Source organism: Engystomops pustulosus, chromosome 5, assembly GCF_040894005.1.
Source record: "Engystomops pustulosus chromosome 5, aEngPut4.maternal, whole genome shotgun sequence".
Taxonomy (NCBI): Eukaryota; Metazoa; Chordata; class Amphibia; order Anura; family Leptodactylidae; genus Engystomops; species Engystomops pustulosus.
Genome location: NC_092415.1, coordinates 12,449,564 through 12,472,569, shown reverse-complemented (window position 1 = coordinate 12,472,569; position 23,006 = coordinate 12,449,564). Strand labels below are relative to the sequence as shown.

At 41.2% G+C, this 23,006-nt stretch overlaps 1 protein-coding gene across 2 annotated transcripts in view; it reads right to left on the bottom strand.

Moving 5' to 3' along the window:
• The window catches only part of KCNQ3 (potassium voltage-gated channel subfamily Q member 3), a 152,045-nt gene that overhangs the window by 75,132 nt on the left and 53,907 nt on the right, over window positions 1-23,006 (bottom strand). The gene's annotated exons all lie outside the window — the stretch shown is intronic.

Sequence of the window (23,006 nt, the reverse complement as noted above, 5' to 3'; positions counted from 1 at the left end):
TCACAGCTTATCTCCTCCCCCTCCCTGTACAATGACCTCTATATAGATAACACTGACCCATCATTACATCACTACTGACAATAGCTGATGTCACAGCTTATCTCCTCCCCCTCCCTGTACAATGACCTCTATATAGATAACACTGACCCATCATTACATCACTACTGACAATAGATGATGTCACAGCTTATCTCCTCCCCCTCCCTGTACAATGACCTCTATATAGATAACACTGACCCATCATTACATCACTACTGACAATACATGATGTCACAGCTTATCTCCTCCCCCTCCCTGTACAATGACCTATATAGATAACACTGACCCATCATTACATCACTACTGACAATAGATGATGTCACAGCTTATCTCCTCCCCCTCCCTGTACAATGACCTCTATATAGATAACACTGTCCCATCATTACATCACTACTGACAATAGATGATGTCACAGCTTATATCCTCCTCCTCCCTGTACAATGACCTCTATATAGATAACACTGACCCATCATTACATCACTACTGACAATAGATGATGTCACAGCTTATCTCCTCCTCCTCCCTGTACAATGACCTCTATATCGATAACACTGACCCATCATTACATCACTACTGACAATAGATGATGTCACAGCTTATCTCCTCCCCCTCCCTGTACAATGACCTCTATATAGATAACACTGACCCATTATTACATCACTACTGACAATAGATGATGTCACAGCTTATCTCCTCCTCCTCCCTGTACAATGACCTCTATATCGATAACACTGACCCATCATTACATCACTACTGACAATAGATGATGTCACAGATTATCTCCTCCCCTCCCTGTACAATGACCTCTATATAGATAACACTGACCCATCATTACATCACTACTGACAATAGATGATGTCACAGCTTATCTCCTCCTCCTCCCTGTACAATGACCTCTATATAGATGACACTGACCCATCATTACATCACTACTGACAATAGATGATGTCACAGCTTATCTCCTCCCCCTCCCTGTACAATGACCTCTATATAGATAACACTGACCCATCATTACATCACTACTGACAGTAGATGATGTCACAGCTTATCTCCTCCCCCTCCCTGTACAATGACCTCTATATAGATAACACTGACCCATCATTACATCACTACTGACAATAGCTGATGTCACAGCTTATCTCCTCCCCCTCCCTGTACAATGACCTCTATATAGATAACACTGACCCATCATTACATCACTACTGACAATAGATGATGTCACAGCTTATCTCCTCCCCCTCCCTGTACAATGACCTCTATATAGATAACACTGACCCATCATTACATCACTACTGACAATACATGATGTCACAGCTTATCTCCTCCCCCTCCCTGTACAATGACCTATATAGATAACACTGACCCATCATTACATCACTACTGACAATAGATGATGTCACAGCTTATCTCCTCCCCCTCCCTGTACAATGACCTCTATATAGATAACACTGTCCCATCATTACATCACTACTGACAATAGATGATGTCACAGCTTATATCCTCCTCCTCCCTGTACAATGACCTCTATATAGATAACACTGACCCATCATTACATCACTACTGACAATAGATGATGTCACAGCTTATCTCCTCCTCCTCCCTGTACAATGACCTCTATATCGATAACACTGACCCATCATTACATCACTACTGACAATAGATGATGTCACAGCTTATCTCCTCCCCCTCCCTGTACAATGACCTCTATATAGATAACACTGACCCATTATTACATCACTACTGACAATAGATGATGTCACAGCTTATCTCCTCCTCCTCCCTGTACAATGACCTCTATATCGATAACACTGACCCATCATTACATCACTACTGACAATAGATGATGTCACAGATTATCTCCTCCCCTCCCTGTACAATGACCTCTATATAGATAACACTGACCCATCATTACATCACTACTGACAATAGATGATGTCACAGCTTATCTCCTCCTCCTCCCTGTACAATGACCTCTATATAGATGACACTGACCCATCATTACATCACTACTGACAATAGATGATGTCACAGCTTATCTCCTCCCCCTCCCTGTACAATGACCTCTATATAGATAACACTGACCCATCATTACATCACTACTGACAATAGATGATGTCACAGCTTATCTCCTCCCCCTCCCTGTACAATGACCTCTATATAGATAACACTGACCCATTATTACATCACTACTGACTATAGATGATGTCACAGCTTATCTCCTCCCCCCTCCCTGTACAATGACCTCTATATAGATAACACTGACCCATCATTACATCACTACTGACAATAGATGATGTCACAGCTTATCTCCTCCTCCTCCCTGTACAATGACCTCTATATAGATAACACTGACCCATCATTACATCACTACTGACAATAGATGATGTCACAGCTTATCTCCTCCCCCTCCCTGTACAATGACCTCTATATAGATAACACTGACCCATCATTACATCACTACTGACAATAGATGATGTCACAGCTTATCTCCTCCCCTCCCTGTACAATGACCTCTATATAGATAACACTGACCCATCATTACATCACTACTGACAATAGATGATGTCACAGCTTATCTCCTCCCCCTCCCTTTACAATGACCTCTATATAGATAACACTGACCCATCATTACATCACTACTGACAATAGATGATGTCACAGCTTATCTCCTCCCCCTCCCTTTACAATGACCTCTATATAGATAACACTGACCCATCATTACATCACTACTGACAATAGATGATGTCACAGCTTATATCCTCCTCCTCCCTGTACAATGACCTCTATATAGATTACACTAACCCATCATTACATCACTACTGACAATAGATGATGTCCCAGCTTATCTCCTCCCCTCCCTGTACAATGACCGCTATATAGATAACACTGACCCATCATTACATCACTGCTGACAATAGATGATGTCACAGCTTATCTCCTCCCCCTCCCTTTACAATGACCTCTATATAGATAACACTGACCCATCATTACATCACTACTGACAATAGATGATGTCACAGCTTATCTCCTCCCCTTCCCTGTACAATGACCTCTATATAGATAACACTGACCCATCATTACATCACTACTGACAATAGATGATGTCACAGCTTATCTCCTCCCCTTCCCTGTACAATGACCTCTATATAGATAACACTGACCCATCATTACATCATTACTGACAATAGGTGATGTCACCGCTTATCTTCAGGGACATTACATAGTACTTTCTGCAGTCTACATGTTCACATTCCCTTTAATTGCTTAAAGGGATACCACAACGACAAATCATGTGTGTTACATAACAATCAGTCCTGACTAGCAGATTCCTGAAGACAATGCAGTCCTTGTTGTTACATTGTTACCGCGAACGTGTTGACAAACTCCTCACCACTACACGCACCGCGCTCAGCACTGCTGCATTCTGACACAACAGCCCCGGCCCGTGGCGAATGTTATCAGGGCATCTTTAGCACATTCCCGGGTGACGGCGGCCGCCTTCCCCTCCCGTGTTATTCCACACTCTCTCCGCAGGTGACGTGCGCCAAAAGCTAAAAAGCGTAAATCTCTTAATCCCGTGGTATGAAGCAAAATCCACAGATTTCCTGGAGCTGCGGAATAGTTTATCCTCATTGTGAGCGGAGTGTAAGAACGTCGGTGATGATGATGATGATGATGAGAGTCGCACATCTCTATGGGATGAGGAGGACAATGAGCCCCATCCCCCGCCCCGGCCTGATATACACATATAATACCTTCACCCCCTTCCTCTATTATTCTGTTTCCACATTGAATTGATGTCAATTCCTATAAAAGGCTCCGGCGAGATCCGATTATTTCCCGTCTGCTCTTTGGTGTCTCATTGATTTGCTGCGTTTTGCTTTCCAGCACCTTTGCGCCGATCCAATTGTCCCCTATTGTAAAGCATTGCGGATCGCTATTACCGCCACTATCGCGGCTCCTCTATTCTATTAGCGTTTATGAGAAAATACCGATCCCATGGAAAGCCATAATAGTGCGTCCTGCAGACGCTGATAAGGAGCGGGGGATGGGGACGCCAGATCCGCGTTATCACTGCAGCCACCGAGCTGAATATCGTCATATGGACCCAAGAACTCAACACTTTACACTCATTTATAGGGGATTTGTCCATCTCATTAATTGATACATTGTAGAACTTTTCCCATTGATCAAAGCATGAAAAATTACTCAACACTGCGTCTATTTAACCCCTTCCTGCCAATGCCCTTTTTGTTTTGACGTCTCCGTTTTTTTGCCCCCTTCTTTAAAAATCCATAACTTTTTCTCATTTCCTGTGTACAGAGCTTTATAAGAGCTTCTGCGGAACAAATTGTACTTCCTAATGGCGGTATTTCTCTTCCATTCCTTATACAGGCAGTCCCCTAGTTAAGGACACCCGACTTACAGACAACCCATAGTTACAGACGGACCCCTCTGCCCACTGTGACCTCTGGTGAAGCTCTCTGGATGCTTTAAAATAGTCCCAGATTGCAATAATCAGCTTAAAATTGTCTGCAATGAAGCTTTATTGATAATTCTTGGTCCTATTACAGCAAAAAAATTTGAAACTCCAATTGTCACTGGGGCAAAAAAAAAAATTGTCGGGAACTACAATGATAAAATATACAGTTTCGACTTACATACAAATTCAACTTAAGAACAAACCTACAGTCCCTATCTTGTATGTAACCCGGGGACTGCCTGTACAGGCAGTCCCCGGGTTACGTACATGATAGGTTCTATAGGTTTGTTCTTAAGTTGAATTTGTATGTAAGTCGGAACTGTATATTTTATAATTTTAGTTACAGCCCAAAAAAATTTTTTTTGGCCCAGTGACAATTGGATTTTCAAAATCTTTTGCTGTAATGGGACCAAGGATTATTAATAAAGCTTCATTACAGACACCTTACAGCTGATCATTGCAGCCTGAGGGCACATTCACATGGCCAGCTGCGGGGACGTACATGCATCCGCATGTACGTCCCCATAGACGGCAATAGCGGCGCGGCACAGATACGGTGCCACACATGTGTGGCACCGATCCGGGCTGCACACCGCAAAAAGATAGAGCATGCTCTATCTTTTGGCGTATGTGCGGCCGTGCACCGCTATTCTCTATGGAGGGAGGAGGGGTCACCTCCTCCTCCACTCCAGCACACGGCGGTATGCCTGCACGGCGGGCATACCCCGTGTGAATGGACCCTAAGGGTGATGGCACACACGGGGTTTTGAACGCGTTTTTGGGCTGTTTTTAACCAGTCCGTTAAAAAAAATCCATGCGTTAAAAAACACATCCGTTTTTGACAGGTTTGACCAATTATCTTAATTCAAACTGGTCAAACACGCATGCGTTTTTATGACGGACTGCTTGAAAACGGGCCGAAAACGCGCTCAAAATGCCACGTGTGCCATCACCCTGAGACTATAGTAACATCCAGAGACTTCACCAGAGGTCACAGTGGGAAGAGGGGTCTGTCTGTGACTAGCGGTCGTCTGTAAGTCAGATGTCCTTAAGTAGGGGAACGTCTGTACTGGAAAGCAGGAAAAAAATGACAAATGCAGTAAACTTGACGCAAAAAAAAACGATTTTGCAGCATTTTTCGTTGTGTTTTTTACGTTTTTTTTTGGGTTGATGCAATTACGGGGATATCAAAATTAGCCAGGTTTTATTAGGTTTCAAAATATTAAAACCTTTGGAAAAAGTTATTCTGTTTTCCATATTCTGAGGTTAATAACATTTCCATACTTTGGCGCACGGAGATGTGTAAGGTGTCACTATTTGCAGGACGTGATGATGTTTACATTGCTACCATTTGTGGGACTGTAAAACCTTTTGATCGCTTTTTATTGAATTTTATAGTTGCAAAATGACCAAAAAAAAGTCATGTTTCAGACATTTTGGCGCCAAGTTTTATTACGAGGTTCAATGCCAGAAATAACCGGTTTTTATAATTTTGACAAATTGGGATTTTTGAGACATGGTGTTTATGATTATTATTGTTATTTTTGTTTTCATTTTTATAACAATTCTAGGGAAAGGAGAATCCATTTTTTAAATTTTTTTTATATTTTTTTAACTTTTTTTTTCTTATTTTTTCTAATATTGCTTTTAGACCCCCTAGGATTTTTCTGGTTTACAACTTTTATAAAAAATCCCCCAATGTTAGTGACAGTCAATAGTAAATAAATGTGTATTGATGTACAGATATTACCGGAATCCAGAATACGGCAGCGATTACCGTATTATATAGATGGAAATGAGTGCAATGTATAGGAATTTGCATTCAATCGTAATGTGATCAAAAGATCCAATCAATCATCTGCCAGAGACGACAGCGCCCCGAGCCCGCGGATACAGGAGCGTCTGACGTCAGCAAATGGGAAACTCTTCAAGCATTTGCCGGAGGATGAGTCTTACGTCCTCCGAGTAATGAAGATTCCCAGATTTGCGCCAAGTCAGCAGATTCTGTGACAAAGATAAACTAGACAATAAATGCCAAATTCTAAGCCTTAATTACCATAATACAAGAGTGACCTTTGCTGTAATCAGATCTCATTGTGGAATTTCAAAGTAGCGCTAATGGTTTTATTATAATGCAGAAGCTCAACAGAAAATATTATAGAATAATACATCTCTCTATGTACTAAGTATAAACAGTATAAAATTACCCTCAAAAATCCATCCTATGACACAGAAACTTCAATACTGTAGGTATATAAAAAAAATAGAACTATCATACTGCTACTATGTACAAGAATATAACTACTATAATACTGCCCCCTATGTACAAGAATATAACTACTATAATACTGCCCCCTATGTACAAGAATATAACTACTATAATACTGCCCCCTATGTACAAGAATATAACTACTATAATACTGCCCCCTATGTACAGGAATATAACTACTATAATACTATCCCCTATGTACAGGAATATAACTACTATAATATTGCCCCCTATGTACAAGAATATAACTACTATAATACTGCCCCCTATGTACAAGAATATAACTACTATAATACTGCCCCCTATGTACAAGAATATAACTACTATAATACTGCCCCCTATGTACAAGAATATAACTACTATAATACTGCCCCCTATGTACAAGAATATAACTACTATAATACTGCCCCCTATGTACAAGAATATAACTACTATAATACTGCCCCCTATGTGCAAGAATATAACTACTATAATACTGCCCCCTATGTACAAGAATATAACTACTATAATACTGCCCTCTATGTACAGGAATATAACTACTATAATACTGCCCCCTATGTACAAGAATATAACTACTATAATACTGTCCCTATATACAAGAATATAACTACTATAATACTGCCCCCTATGTACAAGAATATAACTACTATAATACTGCCCCCCATGTACAAGAATATAACTACTATAATACTGCCCCCTATGTACAAGTATATAACTACTATAATACTGCCCCCTATGTACAAGAATATAACTGCTATAATACTGCCCCCTATGTACAAGAATATAACTACTATAATACTGCCCCCTATGTACAAGAATATAACTACTATAATACTGCCCCCTATGTACAAGACTATAACTACTATAATACTGCCCCCTATGTACAGGAATATAACTACTATAATACTGCCCCCTATGTACAAGAATATAACTACTATAATACTGCCCCCTATGTACAAGAATATAACTACTATAATACTGCCCCCTATGTACAAGAATATAACTACTATAATACTGCCCCCTATGTACAGGAATATAACTACTATAATACTGCCCCCTATGTACAAGAATATAACTACTATAATACTGCCCCCTATGTACAAGAATATAACTACTATAATACTGCCCCTATGTACAGGAATATAACTACTATAATACTGCCCCCTATGTACAAGAATATAACTACTATAATACTGCCCCCTATGTACAAGAATATAACTACTATAATACTGCCCCCTATGTACAGGAATATAACTACTATAATACTGCCCCCTATGTACAAGAATATAACTACTATAATACTGCCCCCTATGTACAAGAATATAACTACTATAATACTGCCCCTATGTACAAGAATATAACTACTATAATACTGCCCCCTATGTACAAGAATATAACTACTATAATACTGCCCCCTATGTACAAGAATATAACTTCTATAATACTGCCCCCTATGTACAAGAATACAACTACTATAATATTGCCCCCTATGTACAAGAATATAACTACTATAATACTGCCCCCTATGTACAAGAATATAACTACTATAATACTGCCCCCCATGTACAAGAATATAACTACTATAATACTGCCCCCTATGTACAAGAATATAACTACTATAATACTGCCCCCTATGTACAGGAATATAACTACTATAATACTGCCCCCTATGTACAAGAATATAACTACTATAATACTGCCCCCTATGTACAAGAATATAACTACTATAATACTGCCCCTATGTACAAGAATATAACTACTATAATACTGCCCCCTATGTACAAGAATATAACTACTATAATACTGCCCCCTACGTACAGGAATATAACTACTATAATACTGCCCCCTATGTACAAGAATATAACTACTATAATACTGCCCCCTATGTACAGGAATATAACTACTATAATACTGCCCCCTATGTACAGGAATATAACTACTATAATACTGCCCCCTATGTACAAGAATATAACTACTATAATACTGCCCCCTATGTACTGGAATATAACTACTATAATACTGCCCCCTATGTACAAGAATATAACTACTATAATACTGCCTCCTATGTACAAGAATATAACTACTATAATACTGCTGACTCTCTTATCTAATAATAGAAGTAGTGTTATATGTTATACCTCCTAGAAGAGATTTCATTCATGTTTCTATAACCATCCAATAATGCAGATATTTTTAAATTGAAGACCTGCTTTTTTAAAAAAAATACAATGCCTCAGGAAAAAAGCATATTTTTGGAAATTCAGCCAGAGGTCTTCATCTGTTCTGTGCTGCAGTAATAACCATATGTAATAAAAATAAAATATTGTGATTTGGCTTATAATAGAAGGAATCAAAAACTTGATTTTTTTTTTTGCCCCTAAAAACATCCTGTAGCGGCCGGTCCCTCCCCCACACTGCGGCGCTGTAGTCACCCCTGTAGTCAGGATCGGTGAGCTGGTGCTGAGATGTTCACATTTCTGCGCCCGGGTGACCTGATCGCCTTCTCTTCATTGTAGACTCCCACACACAGGAGAAGATCTCGCAGGTGCAGAACGCGGAGATAAAAGAGGAGGAAACGCGCGGCAATGTATTTTACCAATTAGAACTGTGTGAAAAAATGTAATAATCACAGCATTGAACATCCATGACATGTTGTGATCTTCTCTTACAGTGAAACCTCTCCTATAATCTATATGATATTACCCCCCCCCCCCCATTACAAAGGGGGATTTTGTTATTTGGGGGGGGGGGGCATTGTCAGGGCTCCTGACTTCATTGTGAAAATATATTGAGCGATAATAAATCAAATATATCAAATGATTAATTTCCGTGTAATACCCCTCCCAACCACTTGGAATGCTGTTCTAGTGAAAAAATCCAATCCGTAAGCACATAATAAATCTCTGGTAGTATAATAATCACCAGTGTTAGTAATATCTATTGGATGATGCTCCTGCAATTGTATCACACAGCACAATAGACAAAAATAACCAAAGATTTAATAAAAGTTCATCAATTAGGTCCGACCCTGGAGAAGATTTCAGCTATAACGTTATAACGTAGGCCAGTTATTTCCTGCAAGGAAATCTGTTATCCAAATCCATCATGATAAACCAGGGACATCACTCATAGATCCAGGCACCGTGATAGTGGTATAGTGGCTAATGAGCCAGAAGGGTTCTTGGGAGCGTTACCGGAGACCTTCCATAATGTAGTTTCACAGGCTGTTACACTGTCACCTCCTCACTAGAATACAACAGTAAGTGTTCAGTGCACAAGAGCTGAGGGAGCAGGGGGGAATGGTGAGAACCGCCCACTAAGCCAGAACACAGAGAGTTTCTGGTACAGCCCTTCTGGGGGGTATTTATCAGGACTTCTACGCCACAATAGTGGCGTAGAAGCCCTGAAATACTCGTAAATGTGAGCATATCGCTAGCACTAGTGATTTTTTTTTTTTCTCTTTCCGCCATGACTCCTGGCATGGAGTGGCATGAAAGGGGCATGGCTGACGGTTCAGTGGGGCAGTTGGGGGGGGGGGTCCCCTGTCTCCGCACCAGCACATTTTCTGTAGCCACTGACTTCTGAAACCTACGAAGTCGCTGGCTGAGCTTATTTCTACGGCAGGTAGGAACTAATCCTAACCCTCTTGATGTATCCGGCTGTGCCGGAGGATCAGCAGGGCTATCAGACACTGGTGCTCAATAAATACCTGCTCTGTCTCATTAGCATAATTTTAAATGTTGATTTTAGAAGGAAGGAGACCATGGATATATGAGTAAGTCCCTGGTTTATCATGATGGATTCTGATGTTAAGTTTCCTCTAAAATGTGGTGCCGGGCCACAAAAGAAGAAAGGTGTCTGAAATTACATGGCATGTGCCAGACTGGATGGCATACTAACCTCGAACTCACTACTGAAACATGGAGCCCTTTAATAAACATTGTAATAACATTATAATCATATAAAATAAACACACACATGACTCCTTGCTGGGTGGTAAATTGGTCACAGCTTTTATTTTTCCCAGTAAACTCGTAAACTCAGACTTAAGGCACTTTGAATGAGTATACCAGAAATAACAAGTCGGGCAAGTCGGCCAGCCGAGCATCAATATCTCTGATATTCTCCTTCTGCCAGCTGTGACTTATACAAAAAGGTAACAAATATAAAAAAGGGGAGGGAGGGCTGCGGTAACACGAAGCAGGATCGGGAATAATGCCTTAAATACCCCTTGCGTGCTACAAAAAGGAGAGACCACAATCTGTAGAAATGGGGAGGGGTGAGCAAAAACCCTAAAGCACACCTAAAACCTGGAAAAAGGATTGTAAACCAAGCACTGACATACTGGTGTGCGCCCCCTCTGGTAGGATCTGCTGTTCTTTTAGCTTCTTATGGCCTTGTTTTTTAAAGTGAGAGGTTTGAAAAATTATGTAAATGAGCCTAAGGGGCTCCAGCCTCTATTGACATCTGTGGAGCCTGGAACCCCTCAGGGTCATTTGCATAAATTTAAAACCTTTTTTTCATGAGAACAAGGTCCTGAAAAGCTAAAAGAAGAGCAGATCCTGCCAGAAGGGGCGCACACCAGTATGTCAGTATGCTTGGTTTACAATCCTTCATCCTGGTAGATTTCCTTTAATGCCTACCCACTTTTTATTAATGTGCAAAACACCCCTTTTAAAGAGTTAACCCCACCCCAGAGCCACCACTCCAGGGGCACCTTTCCTAATTGGCCTTTCCTAAGTGCCCCGCAGGAATTGCGTGTTTTTCGCACCTCCCCCGCCCAAGTCATGATACATCACCCTCAATGGATACAATATACAGGCCGAATTTATCAAATAAATAGCAAAAGACTCTTCCACGCTGGGGGAATTGCTATTTTTCTCTTTCCTCCCTAAAAACAATTTAAATTGTACTTGCCTATAAATGGTGGGAAAAATCTGAACTTGGATTTCTGACGATGTACTTGACCTTGACTGCTTCAGAAAATTAATTAAGACAATATAAATATATGAAAATGAAAATTATTGTTGTTGTTGTTCAATCCTGCAGGGAGATTACAAGGTTACGACTCCTGCAGCTTGACCTGGTGTGAAGAGCAGTTGGCCCAGTGGACCAGGAGACACTGCTGCAAGCAGAGGAGTCCCTACGGTGGTAGCAGCCATAGCAGATACTGTGGGACCCGGGGTGTCTGGGGGCCCCTGCATCTGACCTGATACACTAAGAATGAAAAGCTCAGATGAGAAATATCGGTGGACAGGGAAGCAGGACCAGGAAGTTCTCATCTTTACTTTCTCCATGTGTTTAACACCTTCTGGGCTGCAGGAAGTCAGATCTTTGGCCTCTGACACTCCCTTGGTAAAAGTAGACAGTGAGTCAATACTTATGTGTGTATGAGTGTATAAGTGTCTGTGTGTGTATGTATGTATATGATGTATATACCATATGTATGTATATATGTTGTGCATGTATAGGATGTATGGTGTGTATACAATGTGTGTGTGTGTATCATGTCTATATACTGTATGTACAGTGTGTGTGTATCATGTCTATATACTGTATGTACAGTATGTGTGTGTATGTGGTTGTGGTACAGTTCATACTGTAGGTTTAGGTAATTATGGTATGTCTAAGTATATGATGTACAGTATATGTACTATATGTGTGAAAATAATGTGTATGTACTATATAAGATGTGTTCAAATTTCATGTGTGTATATACAGTGTGTATAAATCTATAGGTGAGTGTAGAAATGTGCATGTATGAGTGTATACATCTGTGTATGTGTGTAAAAGTATACAGATGTGTGGATACATGAGTGTATAAATGTATGTGAATTGTATAAAAGTGTGTGCATACAAACGTGTATATTTTTTAAGGGGAAGGAGGGGGGGGGCAGAAGTTACGCCCCTGGGTACATAGCACCAAAGCATCAGGCAAGGGAATGGTCAAGGACTGGTCGAGGTCAGGGTACAAACCTGGCAGTGGGTAAGGTGTTAGACACTTAGAATAACAAGTCCGGAAACAAGACAAGGGTCAAAAAAGTAAAAATAACGAGACAAAATATACCACAATGTGAGGACACGACAATATCTGCGCGATATTTGTATTACGGTAGATATATTTTTAAGGTTCAAATAAAGGAGGAATAAGCTCAAACGGAGCAGGCAGTGCAGTGCATTACCAGACCTGCAGTGTATGCAGGGGGCGGGCCAAACAGGAAGTCCGTAACAGGAAGTTCCTGCCTGGATCGGTGGAAAGCAGGAAGTGATGCGAGCATAGTAGGTGTGGTTTAAGTCATAGTATAATCAGTATAGAATAATATAGTCATTAGAGGCGGAATTCTGATGTTTCAATTTTAGGACTGAAATGAAATGAAACTTTCTTGGGAAGTCAAGTAACAGAATCCAGTGTGTGCCTCCCCCCGCCCCCGTGATGAGACGCCGCGGCGCTGAGCGTCTCTTGATTACCGCCACCCGTAACACATTCATCATACAAAAGCTATTATTCAATAATAGGCGCGGGATATTTTACTCATTAGCTGCTATTTAATTACAGACATTGTGCCATAAAAAGGGAGAAATTAACGGCAATAACATTTCATTATTTCAGTAAAATAAAATATTAATGCTTCAGAATGAGAAGAGAAAAAAAATCAGCAGCAAATGCAGCGACGCCTCATCCGCCGGGTTTAATAATTAAAACGAGCGATTACTTCTCTGACTAATGCACTTGTATCAGACATGGAAAACCTGTAAGATACTGGTGTGTAAGAGCCCACGGCAGCCTCCGCACAGGAACCACTGATGTAGCAGAGCCGGACGTGTCATCTCAAAGTGATCACCCATATAAAATGACAGGATAAGGTATTGTCCCTGGAGAGATGTGTAATCAGACCTTTGTGTATGTTGTTAGTAGCAGCAGGACTGTGATATATGGATTTACATTCCAGGATTGTAGTTTTTTTCAATGAAGACATGTCCTCACACTGCTGTGCTCTGTGCTCTTTGCAGACAGTGTTAGGTATTTTCCCTGAAGAAATGTATAATCAGACCTTTGTATATGCTGTAAGCAGCAGCAGGACTGTGAAATATGGATTTATATTCCAGGATTGTAGCTTTTCCAATGAAGACATGTCCTCACACTGTTGTGTTCTGTGCTCTCTGCAGCCTGTGTTAGGTATTTTCCCTGAAGAAATGTATAATCAGACCTTATATGCTGTTAGCAGCAGTAGGACTGTGAAATATGGATTTATATTCCAGGATTGTAGCTTTTCCAATGAAGACATGTCCTCACACTGTTGTGTTCTGTGCTCTCTGCAGCCTGTGTTAGGTATTGTACCTGGAGAGATGTGTAATCAGACCTTATATGCTGTTAGCAGCAGTAGGACTGTGAAATATGGATTTATATTCCAGGATTGTAGCTTTTTCACTAGAGGCATGTCCTCACACTGCTGTGCTCTGTATTCTCAGCAGCCAGTGTTGGGTATTGTCCCTGGAGAGATGTGTAATCAAACCTTTGTGTATGTTGTTTGTAGAAGAAGGACTGAGAAATATGTTCCAGTGTTGTAGATTGTCCCAGTGTACTGGTTTGTCCTCACACTGCTGTGCTCTGTGATTTTCCCTCTTCTCTGAGAAACTGTATCTAACCAGAAGTTAATACTGCTTTACTGAAACGAACCTGCCATTTAAATGAACTCACCCAAAATTAATATTTCATAAAAACTACGATTAAAAACCATTGCCCTTATTCCTAAATGGTTATTTTCAATGACTGCAATGTTAAAAACATCAGTTTGGAAACCTGAGGCGAGTCCAATGATATTAATGGGGGGTCCTGCATACAAAATTTAACTTGCATTGCCCATAACATTTGCAAAATCTACCCCATGTGTGTATCTGATCACATGAAATCGCAGCAGCCTCCATGGAGGATGGGGAGGGGTAGAAGTACTTATATTCTATCCAAATTGCTATCTGCTACAGTAGTCACTCAGAGTAGGTAGCAAGGGCTGTGGAGCCGCTCACTACAAAGTACTAAGAGCACGGCAGTGTGAGGACACGCCTCCAGTGCACTTGGAGAAGTTACAATACTAAAATATTAACCTATTTTTCACAGTCCTGCTGCTACAAAAAAAAAAAAACAACACACACAAATGTATGATTACAGATTTTTACAGGACCAAAAGCTAACATTAACTGCAGGGAGATAAGAGCACAGCAGTGTGAGGACCCATTGTCAAACTTGGAGATGCTACAATCCTGGAATATAATTCTATATTTCACAGTCCAGCTGCTACTAACCACATACACAAAGGTCTAATTACATAGTGCTGATCTCTCCACGGAGTATTACCCAAGGATCTAGTGGCCTGTGAAACAATCTGCATTGTGGCCACTGGAGGCGCTGTAGCCTGCAGGTGATGATTGAACGTATGCAAGTAAATTATTGTGTCCACTAACCCTGATGTGATTTATTATTCTTCCTATGACTGGTGTGATTACTATTACGGAGCAACCTGTCACTATGTGAGGGGAGAAGGGTCTGTGCTATGCGAGGGGAGGAGGGGCTGCACTATATGGCGGCACAATGTATCCACACACTATGGACAATAATCCGCTATATGACAGCATTAGTCTATTTGTAATCTTATTGTACAATTAACTGAGACACAACAGATTTATTATCCCATATTAAGACGAGCGAGAGACTGATTTGGCATAAGATCGGGAGATTACGGCCCCGTACCCAGAAGCCACCGTGTCCGCACTTTATTTAATAATGAGCTTTCATTGTGATCCCTCATTGCCGTAAATAAGAAAGTACAAATGAACAAGAATTAAATCAGCGACAATTCATTACATGGAAATTAGTCTGAGAATTACTAAGATGCATTTAAAGGGATGTTGCACTTGGAAAAGCTGGGACATGGGACCACCCAGATTAGACTAGAAACACCTCCTGGAGGCTGCTGCAGGTCCCTGGTGGTCCCCCACATGATTCCTCCTCCGGAGTCCCGCCAATAATGAGAATGAAGGAGTTCCATGGCCCCTTCCATGTTTTCCAGGCACCCGATACTGCAGGGATCTGCACCCTACACCAAGCACTTTCCACGTTACTGATATGGGAGAACTATTTATATAATAGGACATTAATATCCGATCAGCGGGATTCCCTCAGGACCCAAACAATTAGCTGATTCCAATCTCACTACTTTGCTCCGTCTCCGTTCTTGTGGTTGTACTTCCAACCTTCAGCACCTTTGCCTGGAGGGGCCTGGGGGTTTCAGGACCTGCTTTGGCTCATTTGTAGTATATTTGGACAACGTGATGTCACTGCCCGTGGTCAGAGGTGCTGAAGTGCTGGGTCACAGGGTCCACTATCTTGCAGAAGATCAGAAGCACCAGTGTGACTCAGGAGCTGGAGCAGGGCTTGTATACTTTGGGGGGGGTTCATACGCTGGCACAGGTTCAAACACCACCCTCAGGCACCTGCCAGATCTATCAAGAGGCTCCAGCCTCCCGATAAATATCCGATGATGCAGGCGCAATTGCCAAGCACCCGGCTCAGTTCTATGTTAGCTCCAGCCTGGTCTATATAACGGCGCTATACCCCAATCTTCATCTGTTTTTTATCTTAGTCGTAACCTTGGTTCTGGTGCCCTGTGAAGGCAGCGCGGGTCAGAACATGAACCCGTATGCCTGGGCATGTTCCAGGAGATATGGAAACCCACATAGGACATATAGATAGAATTATAGATGCATTACAAATACAACATCCACATAATATCGGAATCAGACTGGCACGTGTTAGTACCAGAAGATCCTCCAATGGACCAGGCTCTAAACCACGAATGGGTCCTAGAGATCCAGCAGAAAAAAACACAATTTTGGAAACACCTTCATCTGGTGGGAAACCAATTTGAGTCCATTCCTTTGTTCTAAGGTTGGTTGGGGGCCACATTAATATTTTTGTGATGTATTTTGTCTACATCTTGTGAATACAAAATCATAGATTACACACATAAACAAACCTACAGTCAGAACTCGCTGAATGGGTTCAGGCTGCAGTGTTCTGGGCATGTGAACCTCACGCAGGGAAGCTCTGCTAGGGGCTATGATGGACAGTTTGGTTCCCATGGCTGAGCTTGGTGGATGCTCTGTAGTTTCATCCTGTTTCTGAGCTTGGGGTTGGGTCACAGCTGCTGGGGCAGCGTCCAAGAACTCCATATACACTCACTCCTCTCTATTTTTGCTGGTTAAAGCAGTCTCCCGATACTTGTAGTACTACTTACTTTATTCCTGTGTACTAAGACTATTGCTGCTCTTGACTACTCTTTGCCTGATGATTCTGTACCTTGCTGCCATCTTGGTTTTAACCCTGTTATCTTGACTAGGCTTGTGCCTGTCACTCTTTGTCACCTGTTATGAGCATAAAATAGGGAACGTCGACCAGGTTCCACTTGTATAGGGACAGAGGTTGTGGGTGAGTTCCTTGTCTTAGCCAGATCTAATGTTTTAATTTAACTTTTTGTTTTTAAATTTTTTCTTTTTAAATTTTCTTTATAATTTAAGATATATACATATATATATATATATATACATATATATATATATATATTATAATATTATAATATTTCTTTTTTTGATCAGTAGGAATCTCCGGATTTTTTAAATAAATAAACAATGAAAAAAATGATGGACGTCTTCCAGAATGTCTGCAGCATAGTGCGGCTCCCTTGGCAGTAATTTCAGGACACATCATGCATCCGGCATCTCCCAGGGTACTAGATGATGCTACTGTCAGCATCCTGTAAGAGCAGTTTTATGGCAATCAGTTAAAGCCATAAATCAATAGGCTCCAGTCCTGACTCACATCGCTGGAATAATCACAAAATTGTCAAAAATTCTCCTTTACTGCACGCTGCAAAATACCCATTCAAAAATTATGGAAAAAACCTTCCATTCATCTTATTTCTGCCTCCTCTAATTGCTTTCCTTGACCTTGGCTTGAGCTCTTCATCCAGCGGTGCCATAGGCCGGGGCCCGTTATATGGAGGGGGATGAAAAATGGATTCCACAGTCATAAATCCCTTTAAGGCTCCGCTGGGAACTAAGTGTTAATGAATGTATCCGGAATTTTCTGCACAAGTTGCAGATGCAAATTGCTTTGCATTTTTTACTAGACAATTGGGGGAATTTATCACGAGGGGGATTACAGCCCGTTTCACTGGAGTCTGTGTTGACATAAATTGCACCGGATTGATCATAATTTTTTCAAATTTTTTTTTTCCATTTATAAATCTGTATCCGGAATTGTTTCTCCATCGCTGCCCAGTTAATGGGGCGAGAAAGAGATAAATCTCTATGAATCGCAATGACCCAAATTTTAAAAATAAGCGATCTTCAGAAAAATGCAATAAAAATTTGGGCACCATAATACTGGGGAAGGTTTTGTGCCAAATTTTGGGGGTGTAATGTAAATAAATTTCCCCATAGACTTGAGTGTTTCAATGTACAAATTACAGGATTTTTTTTGTAGGGGCTTCCAATACACAGCAGGATTTTTTTATTTCATTTTTTTAATGACATGTTCTGCTCATCCATAGTCTATGTCTCTGTGGATCTATTTATTATACAACATTCTGGGGCAGATTTACTTACCCGGTCCTGTCGTGATCCCGGGTGCGTTGTCCGACGAAGATGAAGTCCGGCGCGATTCACATAGCTCGTGCCCCTGAGTTCCTGCATCCGTCACTTCCCCGCCGAGGTCCGCCAGAGTTCACCTTCTTCTTCCTGGTGCATGTAAGTGCGTGTCTTAGGACACAATTTGGAATGTTATATCGCGCGCTCAGTCCGAATCCGTCGGGTTGTCTGACAGCCACACCCCCCAATTTGTGTCGCGTGCAAGCCGGCGCCGATGCGCCAAAATCCGATCGCATACGACACAATCCCCGGCGCGATGCGACGCAAATCGGAAATCGTCGGGAAACCCGACGAAAATGCGCTCCGCGGACCCTTAGTAAATGAGCCCCTCTGTGTAGATTATACAATGTTAATTATCTCCATGATGCTCAGCAAGACAAAAGATTTGTAGGAGGAGCTTTTTATCCCTCCGTTGTGGGAGGGGCTTCTGTCACAGATAAAAGAGCACCAGATTTTTCAACAAAGTAAAAAAAATAAATAAATAAATTATGCAATAACTTGCATATGATTGTTTTTTTTTCTTATTTGACAATATTTTTCAATTGACAAATTAATTTGATCAGACTTTATTTTATTTATTTTTTTAATAACTTCTTAACATACAATTATGTTATTTGTGTTATATTTTATAAAAATATTCTAATACCACAGCGCAACTATTTCGGGATGTCACTAAGCATTTTTTTTTTCCTACCATTGCCATAAGCATTTTTTTTATTACCATTAAATTATTAATTGTTTGGTGGTATTTTTTATTATTATTTTTTTCCATCTGAATTTTTTTTTATCACTAATCTAATATTTATATTATATAAATATTGCCCTGCAGAGATCAGACCAAATATCACACCAATGGGATTTAAAACAATGGCTATTATGTGAATTTACAAACACTCCGGAATCAAAAGAATCCATTTATTTACAATGTAATAACATTAAATATAAAAATTTTAAAAAAATTATTTATATAAATTTTAAATTAAAAAAAAAAGCCATCTTACGTCTCCTCGTTCATCCTGCCGGTCCTCTGGATGACTGATATGTTTACAGCCTGTGACTGGCCCATCCTGTGGTTTTATACCGCTATACCGAGCGCACACAGAGCCGGTATCGCTGTCCTGCTATGGGAATACAATGTAACGTGACTCTTATTTTATGGGTCAATATTATTGATAACGTTCCCTATTCCCATAATGAAAAATCGTACGTATAAAGCCGGTGATTAATCTTTATTAAAGGTAAAGTGCACTTACATTTCCCATCGCAAATGAAGCAAATGCCGTCGTGATGAGAATTAGAAGATGGAAATTAGTAATGTATCTGTGGAGAGTAATGGGGAGACATTGAGCTTCAAATCTGAGGCCCAAAAATAGTTTCCTGAAAATGTTACCTAATTATTGGAGATGGGAAAGAAATGCGTATGACAGGAAGTGAAATGGCTGATGGAGGACTTACCTCTGCCCCCACCAGCTCCATCTCTGATTTTGGAGCAGTTGGAATTTTTTCTCTAGTCCTCACCAATCCAGAGTAATCAGTGCTGTTAGTTTCAACAACCAATATGCTAATTACAATGTTTATAGTCAAGTGGGCGGTCTGATGTTATATCAAACAGTCTAAGACTTGCTGGGTCACAGGAACTGCTTCAGCCAATCAGAGTTCCTCCTCACAAGTGGAAACCCATTATTGGCTGAAGTGAGTCCAGTGGAGTGACCCCATTGTACCACTGGTTGGTGCTGGTGCCAGCATAACATGGGAACCAGAAGACATAGAGGGGTAAGTACACATTGGGGCTCATTTACTTCCCCGCTCCTGCCGCGATACCGCGGTGCATTGTCCTGCGAGGATTCGGGTCTTCCGGCTATTCAGCAAGCTCGTGCGTCCAACTTTCTGCAGGTGTCACACTTCGTTTTTTAAATTCTGCGTTTTCTCCGAATCCGTTGGGTTGTCTGACGGCCACGCCCCCCGATTTCTGTCGCATTAAAGCCGGAGCGATTGTGCCACAATCCGATCGCGTGCGCCAAAAACCCGGGCAAATCGGCGCAAATCGGAAATATTCGGGAATATTCTGCGGACCATTAGTAAATGTGCGCCATTGGGATCATAGATGAACAGACACGTTGCTCAGAATCGGCATTCAGGTCGGCCGCCTGACCTGGGCACATTGCCGGATTGGTGACCAAACAACCTATCCGGCAAGTTGACGCCCCTAGCAATTAGTCATGGCTATGATTGACGTCAATTTGCAGGAGTGCCTGTTTGGTGGCCAAACCCAAATGCCGAAACCAATCATAGGGTTCACTCATGTCTAGTTTGGATTTTTTTTGCCACGTCCCATCCCGGCCCCCAATGGGTTATCAAGAACTCTTGAAAAAGCCCTTTCAGTAGCCCAAATAATGCTGAGACAATCCCCCCCATACAGCGCCCCCCAAACTGTGTCTTAGTTTATTGCAGTTTAGTGCTTCTAGATTTGCTACAAGGATTCTCTTACCACGGGGGCCCCAAGGCAACAGATCCCTGGGAAATCTGCAACTTCTTTATAGTTACTAATGGATACATTATTACAATGAAGGGTAAATACATTCTATGTTACAATAACCGATGTAAAGCGATTACTGGAGATGTATCAATGCTCCTGCTACTCCCCAGGGGCCAGCAATGCATTATGGGAGTTGACACCGTCTGCTGAGTGCACAGCCGCTAAGTGCTGACACCTATTAGATAGGGATAGAAGTAATTTAAGACCATGACCCAGAGCACGTGTCAGGGCCTTTTAAGAAAAGGTTCGAAAAATTTCCTAATTGATTTCAAGAGATTTTTTTTTTAAATCAGATTTTGAGGATTTTCTTAGGGATGGTAGTGGCTACACAAACAATCCCATGATCCATTGAATGGAGCTCACATACAATGTTGGCGGGGCGTTAGATTAGTTGTATATATGTATATATAAATATATGATTTGTTATGTGAGCGCCTTCATGCAACTGTGCTAAAGTCGCATGATGGTCCTGGTGATGGTCAACTCTGTATCCCTGACACTGACCGCACAGTTATACACTAAGGCATGGAGACTATTTAGTTATAGTCGTCCGAAAATATCTTTCAGTTACAAAAAAAAGGCAAATATGGATTACCTAACCGCCCTGCAACGCCTCCTAAAATTTTGTGTAGGCTGAAATACGCCCCCCATTCATCTCAGAGACTTCCCAAAAATACATGACCGGAAATCACATACATCAGTATACAAGATATAAGCTTTCACACCTAGTGCATTGATTCACACTAAGTCATGCCCCTATACTACAAACCACTCCCCCTTGTCCAACAAGACACTTATGGTCTGATGTGGTGGTAAAGGACTGCACATGCTTTTTATGTAAAACAAGGCAACACCTCTGTTCCATTTAACTTCTTTGTTATTTCCCTTTGCCCCCAGATGCTCCTCTTTGGGATAATGTGATACATAAATCTACAAGGTATAAATGGCTAAATCTAAACCGCAGGAGAACAGTCTTCTTATAGGTCTCTTCCCAATAGGCAAAAGATGCCATAGGAAGGATCAATAGGGGAAACATTTTTTAACAAAACAAATTGGACTTGGAATTTGTAAATTATATTGACAATGGTGGCATTTCCTGACACTGCTGTGCTCTGACCTCCTTGGATTGAACTGCTCCACAGCAACTCTATCATCCAAGAAACCTGCAAAAGTTTTACTTTTCTATTATTACATTGTATTGTGAGCCATATTCAGTAGGCCAGGCATCAATATCCACTCCTCTTTTTACCCAAAATTATTGGGTCAAAGGGGCATGGTCACCCGGTTAGGGGTGGAGTTAAATGAGCCATTGGATCTGAGACAGAAGCCAACTCTCCTTATTCACACGAAAGAGAAGGCTCGTTCATGAACAGCAGGGAGAGGGAAAGATCAGTGTGGAGGGTATGCTCTCTCAGAGATCATGCAAGTGCTTTGTCAGCACTTCACCCGATCTCCAGGAACCTACAATAGCTTTTAATAAAAATAATTAATAAGTCCTTTATTTATATCGCGCACACAGATTCTTCAGCGCTTCACAAATCAGTCCCTGTCCCCAATGGGGCTCACAATCTAATCAACGTACCAGTATGTTTTGGAGTGTGGGAGGAAACCGGAGGAAACCCACGCAAACACGGAGAGAACATGCAAACTCTTTGCAGATGTTTACCCTGGGACTTGAACCCAGGACCCCAGTGCTGCAAGGCTGTAATGCTAACCACTAAGCCACCATGCTGTCCTATACTCATAACAAAGAAGAGGGACTGTGAAGCAGATCAATTCTGAGCTCCAGGAGCACAGCAGTGTTAGGACCCCCCCCCCCAAAAGTTACAATTTTAGAATAAAAATCCATAATTCCCAGTCCTGATGCTACTAACAACACACACAAAGTATGATTCCGCATGTCTTCAGGGACATTACCTAACGCTGGCCGCACAAAGCACAGCAGTGTGATGACACACTCCCAGTGGATTTAGAGA